Source organism: Monodon monoceros, unplaced genomic scaffold, assembly GCF_005190385.1.
Source record: "Monodon monoceros isolate NGI ecotype Baffin Bay Population unplaced genomic scaffold, NGI_Narwhal_1 Super_Scaffold_21, whole genome shotgun sequence".
In the NCBI taxonomy this organism is placed as follows: Eukaryota; Metazoa; Chordata; class Mammalia; order Artiodactyla; family Monodontidae; genus Monodon; species Monodon monoceros.
Genome location: NW_021703778.1, coordinates 118,000,288 through 118,010,283, shown reverse-complemented (window position 1 = coordinate 118,010,283; position 9,996 = coordinate 118,000,288). Strand labels below are relative to the sequence as shown.

The 9,996-nt window shown below is 34.9% G+C and overlaps 1 pseudogene; it reads right to left on the bottom strand.

Annotated features, from left to right (window-relative positions):
• Positions 1-420: 420 nt before the first annotated feature.
• LOC114903896 lies at positions 421-5,270 on the bottom strand (annotated as a pseudogene).
• Between the last annotated feature and the right edge of the window lie 4,726 nt (positions 5,271-9,996).

Sequence of the window (9,996 nt, the reverse complement as noted above, 5' to 3'; positions counted from 1 at the left end):
GTGAAGGAAAGCTGACATACACAAGAAGTTGTAACCTGATTAAGAGAAACAGCCATTGAAGCAGGAATTAACACAATAAAGTCAGCAAAAGGTTAACAGTTTTCAAAACTGAGTCCTCAAATACTGCATGACACAAAGCTATACCATATAAAGTACTGCTAGGTATGAAGGAAGGAGCCTGTACCACTTTTAGCAAAAATGCTTTTCCAGAGAAGCAAATCAAAACAACACAATCAGCAAACAAAAGAAGCTATAGCTAGATATTAGAGCTACAACTACTCATATCTGACCTAGAAAGTCCTATTTATCCAGAATAGACCAAATTTTCAGGACAAATTAGGGACTTTTTTTTTTAACATTTCTTACTTTATCCATTTTAAGTTCTGTTTCTTTCTCCCATACCCCTTAATTCATCATGATTCAGCAGAAAGATGGCTGGTTATAGAATTGGCTATATTTTTTCTCTGTGGTGAGACTGACATTGGATATTTCAGGCCTGGATATTTCAGGCTTGTATGCATCCATAACAGTGTTCTGCTGTGGTCAAAATCTTAACAATGAACTTGGTGAGCTCGGCTTCCCATTGCTGCTTTGTTCTTCCACTGATGAAGGTCAGCTTTAGAGTGTATTTGTCACCGAACCTTTTGAGAATGTACCAAATATCATCAGGATACATCCCTGTAGAATCTTTCCTGGGGCCACAAGAAAGATGCTTTTCTCCTTATATGAGGTATAAATGGTCAGGATCTGCATCATCACAAAATAGGATATGATGCACAAAGCCAGAACAGGCTTGGACTCTGAGTCCAAATCAAAGCCACTGTGGCAAAGAAACAAGAAATTGTACAGATGGTGAGGCAACCATCAGTTAGACCAAAATTCTCCACATACTTGTACATTTTGGCAGAATCATTCAAAGAATTTTTCACAGCTGACACATCCCATTTGTCAGTTTTTACAGGCTTATCATCAATCTTCCACTTGTCCAACAAGCCACTATGGCTACTACCTGTCCCATAGCTGGGGCTGTTATCGAATCCCAGTCCATGTGCCTGACACACGATGAGGCCCAACAAACCAAAACATTGGAGTTTGAAGGGGAGAAAGGTCTATTGCAGGGTCAAGCAAGGAGAATAGGGTGGCTCGTGCTCTAAAGACCTAATCTCCCTAATAGTTTTTGGGGAAGAGATTTTATAGACAAAATTTGGGGGGAGGTCTGCAGAGTGTGTGGCCTTCCTGATTGGTTGGTGGTGAGGTAACACGGTGGTGTTCCAGGAATCTCAGTCATCAGCCTTCTAGTTCCAACCAGTCTGGGGTCCACAGGCTGTGCTCAGCCTAAAGTTACCATTCTCCACCTGGGTGGGGGCCTTAGTTCCTGTAGAAGAATTTACAGACATGTACCAAATTGTTATGCACATCCCCTGAGGAGGATCCAGAATGAGGCCCCACCCTGCACTATTGTTTCTTTCTGCATTGCCTTACTCCCCTAATTAGTAACTGTTTGAATCTGCCCTTTGGAGCTCAGAGAAGGTCTAGGAGGCTGAAACGTTTTCCCTAAAAACAGGAAGTTGGCGGGGGTGGGGGTGGAGGGACTTCCCTGACCGTCCAGTGGTTAAGATTCTGTGTTCCCAATGCTGGGGGCCTGGGTTCGATCCCTGGTTGGGGAACTAAGATCCCACATATTGTACTGCACAGCCAAAAAAAAAAGGAAAAGAAATGGAGGACACAGAAAGGCTTTTGTACTTGGGAGGGGCCAACAGTGTCCTGCTCAGTTTCAATCCCCAGTTTTATTTGATATTTCTCAATCTTGAGGAGAACAAGAAAAGGAATAACATTTTGGATAGAAAAGTTAATCATAAACTCAGCAGAGGAACTCAGTTTTAGTGGGACTTGTGTTCAGGACCACCCTCAGCCCCACTACTATCTCTGCCACCATCTTGTCTCTTTCTCATTATTTCTTTCAGTTGATTCTTCGACTACATTTTATACAACTGAACCTGCACAACCACACAGGCACACAAATACATTCTCATGGTAGAAAATTTTTTGAGCTGCATTTTAAAATAACAACTGAAAAGAAGGTAAATATATATGTATCTATTTAAACTACTCAGAATTTTGAAAATAAATTATTTTAAATAAGTATTTCAGTAGACAAGAAGATGTTGCTATTTAAAATATATTCAACAATTAATAGACTGAGTAAAAGGAAGGCTAAAATTTTGATTCAGAATGAAATTTTTGTCTAAATGAGTTAAATATGAATGGTATTCCTAAATTGTGAATATAGTAATTAATTCATTTTTCTTCTTTGGAATCTCGTGTCAGTTCAATTTACAAAGCTATACTCAATTTATTTACAAATATTTGTATTATCCCACTGTTTTATCAACTTCAGTTACTATCCAACCAAGTAGTAAAACTACCTGTTGTCTTTTTTTATTGCTTTTAGTGTCTTTGAAACAACATTAATTTTCTCCTGAAAAATAAAATTTGTAATTTCTATATAGATGGATCCTACTAACACTGGATGATGTGAAGGATGACACTTTTAGTCCATATTTGTGAATCAGATAATACTATACCAATTAGATAAATTCTGACAAATTTCATTTGATACTATGACATAGAAGTTCAGTTTATGTTGGCTGGTTATACATGAGTGCATATATGACTATATATGAGTGTATATATGATTATATATGTGTATATGTTTGTATATGCATATTTACACACCCATATATATATATGCACACACACAAGGTGATCACACCTATAATTTTATAAGTATAATTTGTAAAGTCATAGATGTTTGAGGGTTGTTCTAACAAGCAGATAATATTCAAACATATTCTTACAATTTTGAAAATTAATGTATACAAATTATTGCATGTCAGAATTTCCTTGACAGATTGCTATAATACCAAATGGATATATAGGACAGCTGTTGCTATAGCAACAGGATAGGCTTAGGGAACCAAATACAGGATAATTTTTTTTAAATGATCGTACCCATTCACCTCAATCCACATACATGATAATTTTTTCTTGTATATACATTACTGACTATACATTATTATCAATGATTTAAAAAATAAGGTTTGTTTGTACTTCTCTGATATATTTATATATAAGTACATTCTAAAAACTTTTAAAAAATTGAGACTTTGGTTTTCTGCTGATTATTTGCTCTTGTTTATGTTATGGTTTGATTTTCATGAATAACTGTTATATAGACACATGATAGATATAGAGATTTATATTTTTGTAATTTTGTATGCAGGTTAATTCTTATCATTGAGAGAATAGAACTATATATCTCAATTTCAGATGTATATATATAGATAGATATAAATATAGATATAGATATGTTCTAAACATTAACATAATTGACATTTGGGACCAAGTAAATTGGTCCCCTTTATTAGGGGAGGCTGTCCTGTGCACCCTAGGATGTCTAACTGCATCCCTGGTCTCTATCCGGTAAATGCCAGTAGCATTAGTGGATGCTATTAGTGGATCCCCCACCACTCCCAATTTCAAGAAGCAATGAACGTATATAATTCAAGCAATGTATACCAAAGATGTCTCCAGATATTGCCAAATGTTCCCTTGGAGACAAATTGGCCCCTGTTGTGAAAAGCTGGTCTAATGTTTTAAAAATATTCCATACCAGCCAAATATATATTAAAGATTATCAGCAATAGATTAAATATTTAAGCATTTGAACTATTTGAAAAATCCACATACATCTTTGATGAATTTTCATGGACTCTTCCAGTCATTCAAATCTTTGGTCTTTAAAATATTTTAAAATATTAGATAAATAAGCAAATTTTATTTCCTATAAACAAGTCTTTTAATAATATGTAGTAAGGAAAACACATAATGTATAAGTTAGGAACTTTAAATCATCTACAATTTTATATTATTTACAAGCTAATTAATTAACTTGCCTTGGTTTTATGTATGCTGGTAGATGACATGAGATTCCTTAATCTAAGATGGGCAGTTTATTGCTAAAGCAATAGCAGTAGCCAGAGAATCAGTTTTATTTGTGTTAGATTTCTGAGATCCAATTCCTACAGCGAGACCCAAAGAGTCAGAGGATAACTGCACAGGTGGGGTAGATTGTATTGTAGGAAAGGAATGCTGAGTTTAGAGAATTCAAATCTCTTCTAATGGGGAATTAGTATGCCTGCCCTTTGATCTAGAGGGTGACAATATCTCTATTTTCAATCCTGTTTGCTATAAAAATGTCCTTTAAAAAAGGAGTCTGGAAGAAAAGGCAGTCAGTTCTTTGCTTACAAATATACAAAACATATAAGAGACCCAGGAAGAATTGTTTCCCAACAGGTACTGCATATAGATAGATTACATGAAACATAAACTTGAATTTAATTATTGCTAAATAAATGCTGAAACAATTTGAAATCAAATTTGACTGACATGTACTGATTTTATCATCAGGACCAAGATATATAAAACCTATATAAAATAAATAAATACAGGCCCCAAATTTTAAAACACAAGTAATTGTGCTTTTAATTACCTGCCTTTTTTCCACTTCTAGAAAAAGAATATCCTGTGGCGTTTACAGAATCAGACTTGGGAGCTAGCCTGTCTGGATTCAGATTCTGGGTTAGCTACTTAACAGTGATATGACATTAGAAGAGTTTTCTTTCTTTAGCTATTCATTGTTCAACTTCAGTTTTTTCTGTAAAAGAGAGAAGATACCAGTACTCATAGCACCAGCTGTTGCTAAAATTATAAGTGGTAATTCACGTAATGTATATAGTGTAGAACAAAATAAATAATAAATGCTACTTATTGTTATTTCTTCTTTATTGTATGAGTGAATTCAGTATGCAAGTCACTGAAGCAAACATTGAAAATGCCAAGATATATAAGACACAATCCTTGTTCCTAGGAAGATGATGGTTATTGGATGAGAGAAACAGTCACCAAAAGTTATTTTTATCTTTTTACATATGGTAAAGATATATAGAAAGTACTGTATTTTTATTAAAAAGATTCACAACTTTCTATGCTATATAGGTAAAGAGAAATATAATTTATATATTTTTAAGAAAATATTCAATGATATTTTAATTTAGCCTGAAAAAACAAGTATTTCATATTTCACAAAAACACAAAAACCATATTTTGTACTATGGTATTTTGGAGATTGAATAGAAATTACAATGAGATAATGTCATTGCTTTATTTTTTTAAACCATTTAACTTAGACTTACCGTTAGAATACTCATTCTAAAACTTTACTATGCTGTATATCATTGCTTTATTCTAGCAATTTAGTGAAATAAGAGCAGATGATTCTAACATTTATTTTATTACTGTCTCCTCAGAACAATTTTAAAGGTTATTTTCCTTTTTTATCTGATTTCTTGGAAAATAAATTTATATCTAATTGGGCCTTATATTTAAGTTTTTGTTCTTCTGAATATCTTTGTGCTCTTTCTGGGTTTAGTTGCAGGCTCTCTCTATATATATATTTTTAAATCTCTAACTTGTCCTTAGCACTAATATTGCAAAAAAATACAAGTGAGCTTAATGTTTTCTGATATCACTTCACCTTTTTTTTTTTTTGACAATTTGGCACACCCTGTTTCTTTTACTTGAATTATCCTCCACCTTCATGATTCAGTTCACAAAACAACTCAGCAAAAATTCTCCTTGATTATCTTAATGCAAACCTAGCCCATATGAACTTCTATAATAATCTTCCATCTTTCATTCATTCATTTTTTTTCATTTAACCAATATTTGTTACACATCAACTATGTGCCAAACACTCTACAATGTACCTAAAAGGGAGATTAAATAAGACACCAACGCATCCTCTCCATGAACTTGAGATTTAGAAGTGAACATCGGTATTTCAACTCATTAGTTTCTTTTCGTTTAATGACTTAAAGTAGATTGTTAGCCATGTGCAAAGGAGCACAAAAAGGTGATGAATAAGCTTGTACTTGAAAATAATAAGATATAGCTAATAGATAAAACAGGAAATAAATTCAAGACAGAGGAAGCAGAAGGGAGAAAAAGATAGAGAGTAGTTTAAGATCAGGGTGTGTTTTATTGAAATCATAAGTTGGGTGTGTTTGGAATACAGGTTATGTGATAGGTGAGAAATTGGCGTGGTTCTCTGGGTATTAGTTTAGGATGGGTCCAGTTATTGGAGAACTGACATTGCATGCTATTATTGTGTTAGACTTTATTATTTGGGCACTTATAAGTAAGATGTGACAAAATCACATTGATTTTGAAGACATTTGACTCTGACAGTAATATAGAAACTATCTATAGGGAAATCTGAGTTACTTAGAACAAGAACAGTTCTGTTTGTCTGATACTACCCTGACTAATGAAAAAAAACAAGGACTATTCCCTTCAAAATATGTTTTCTCAATTTCTCTTTAGGATTGTGTTTTGTACTCCCTTCCTTTTATTTTTTACCTCTTTATATAACAGACACAATGGAGATACTTGAGGTACTTAAGAAAAACAACTCCATGTGAGCAAGGGGGAGAGTGGAAGGTGATGAAGTCAGGAGGTTAATGTGGAATTAATAATATATATTGTATAATTATATGCAATATGTATTACAACACACACACACATGCAATTACAGAACTAGATCAAATATGTTTGCAATATCAAAAAATAGAAATAGACTATCTCACTTATTAAAATATTTGTTTTACATGTTATATATGATATATAATTTTATAATATTGCATATATTTACTTTATAGTCTGCTTTTGGTATGCAAAATTCTTTGGTCTAGTAACTACTTTTATATTAATGTCTTATAAATACACATACTTCCTTGTTGTATAAGGTATTGTATATTGGCTTAACAGACATTAACAGATTTACATAGAAATATCTTCTTCTACCTTATTTTTTTTCTAAATATCTGATTTAAATTTTTTTTCATTCCAAGTTAATATCTGTAAGGCAGCCAATTCTACTATTTATTTATTCTAGCAATTATTTGTTTTTCCTAGTTTTATTTTTATCTATTGGAGACTGTAATATTTGCATCCCTTGCCATCACTCATTCCTAGATTCTTAAAAACATTAAATGCTCACTTCCAGAACACATAATAAATCGTCTTCAAATTTTTCTTATTTATCTATATCTTATTCTAAAAAAGGATGTACAAGATCAGTATTCCCTGAGTTTTTGCATTTTTATTGTCTGTTTGTTTCATTTCTTCTTCTTTTTTTTTTTTTTTGTGGTACGCGGGCCTCTCACTGTTGTGGCCTCTCCCGTTGCAGAGCACAGGCTCCGAACGCGCAGGCTCAGCAGCCATGACTCACGGGCCCAGCCACTCCGCGGCATGTGGGATCTTCACAGACTGGGGCACGAACCCGTGTCCCCTGCATCAGCAGGTGCACTGTCAACCACTGCGCCACCAGGGAAGGCCCTCTTTCATTTATTCTTGAAAGACACTATTACTTGATAGAAAAACCAGCTATCCTAAAAATGTTACACCATTCTGTTTTGGAATAAAATGTTGCTTTAAAGAACTGATTTTTTTTCCCGTATAAATCAATTGATATGGACATCTAAAATTAATTTTTGATTTTCTTCAAAATTTTTCTGTGTTTTAAAATCAATTTTTGTACTGTTACTTGTTTAATTTTCACCTTTTGTTACTATATATATATATATGAATGGGTAATAATTCTTACTGATTTTTCATGCTTAAATGAATTGTGTTTTCCTAGGTTATCAGGAGGTACTTAAAGTGATAAAACAGATTAGCTTTCCCAGTCTAATAACTAATGTACAGATTCCTCCCTTTGTATTTTTTCCATGAGGTATTGAAAAAATGTTTCTTTGTGAAGTCACATCTCTATCCCTCACAGATCAATCAATTCAAAGGTACTTTCCTTGTACCATTTTTATCTTCCAGAGCTCTACAAACCTTTCTTTTAAATGGGTCTCTTGTTTCTGAAGAATGTATTTTGCTGCTATACTACATTCTGAATTTATCATCCTCTGAACCTCTCTTCCTTCACATTACTTCTGTATATCTGGGAGGCCCAGCATTTGTGCCCACCACTTCTTCTGCCTGCAGTTTGTGGTAAATTTCTATCGGTTGGAAAGGAGGTAGTTTTATCTGCACTTTTCAACAGCTTGAAGCTGGTATGGATTTTGAATCTTGTCAGTTTTCTCAGATTTGTTCACCTGGTAGCTACTCAGCCAAGTACCTCTCTTTTGGGGTATAAATTTTATTGGCCATACCTTCATTCTGAGACTTGTTAGATCTTTCAGTATCGTACTTTCCCTCTATCACTTCTACAGAGAAGTTGCTGATCCTGGTCACATATGCCTATGTTCAAGAGTTGATGCGGTTCCTTCTTACCTAGTGTTGTTGAAGATGCCATATATGGATTTTTTTTTCCTTTTACTCTACAGTCCAGTGTGTCTGTTGACTATAGTAAAAAACAACAATGTTTGTACTATATTTTGTCAATGGGAATTTTCAGTGGTATTAAAAGGCATGAAATTGGATGACGCAGCCTAGAAAGTAAACACAGATAAGAGGTCCCCAAGAAACTGTTACCTATACGAATTGGAAAGTGGAAAGGACAGAGTAGAAGACAGCAGTGTAGGAAGTCAAAGAGTTGGCATTTTGGAAACCAAAATTTAAAATGTTTCAACGAGGGTATGCTGCTGATAGGTGAAGTAAGATAAAAACGAATACAAGATGGGATTGGTTTTATGTTAAAATAGTAAAACACCTCCATAAAAGTTTTAAAATCTGGTGTCACTCTGGTCAATATTGCAGATGCTCAACTCAAGGGTACCCTAATTTTTTTAAGGATTGGTTACCAATATTTGTCTTAAATATTATAAATGCAAATGATATTTGTGGATTTTCCAATTCATAAGTATTTCTAGACTCCACACTGGAATGAATCATATCCAATAAGTTAGCACAAGGAACAGAATTATGTTTTCATATTGAATTTTTTGTTGTATTGTGCCAGTTACTGATTTATCGCCTTTCAGCTCCAGATTCACCCTGTCAGATTGCTCTGTGAAAATGGTACTTGACATTTTAAATACTTTTTTTTCCATTCCAGGTGGCAGGAAGCTCTGTCAGTAGAAGGGGCTGAAGAGACATTCCAGGAAGAAGGGTTTTTTCTTCCTAGCACAGGTCTGCTCACTCATAGCAAGCGACTCCTACAAGCACTTTCCCCTCTTCACTGCCCTTTCCTGTGGGACACGGGAGAGCAGCACTAAGCAGCCAGAAGCTTCTCCCAGTGCGTAGGCCTTCACCAGGCTCTTTGGTAGCAGTCTCTCAGCTCCTTCGGTGCTTGTAAATTCTCCAGTTCCCAGCTCCTGCAGTGCACAGCTGTGAGCACTCAGCTGCGGGCACCCTCTCCCACCACTTTTCCGGACCATCAGGCAGTTTTATAGCAGAGTCCTTCGGACCCTTGCGTCACATCCGGCTTCCCCAGTGCCCTGCTTCTGCACTGCATGACAGCCAGCAGCACCCAACAGGGAACAGCTTTCTCTGGCACCCCAGAGGGTAGATTTCTGGCAGGTTCCACCACAAGTGGAACAACACAGGTACTTCTCTGCCATTCAGTGAGTCACAGGGGTGCTTTCTCCAAGAACTGGATGTTGGTCTAGGGGAAGCAGGAGTCTTCCATGGGCATTCTGTCTCGGCCCTAGGGTTAGTGACTGCTTTTTCTATAATTAGAGTTCTCTTTCTTAATAGTCAATCCCTCCTTACTCTAATACTCTAATAATTAATAATTCTTGATAGTAAAGTTCCCTGTTCAAATTATTGTGTTGTTTCTCTCTCCTGATTGAACACTAACTAAGTATGTATGCAGGACAATGCAAAATTCAGAGTCCACAATTCCATTTATTGATCTTATACCATAAGTTTAAATTTGACTCTCTCAATATTTTAGCATCATTATGGTTGTAAACCTAATAATCA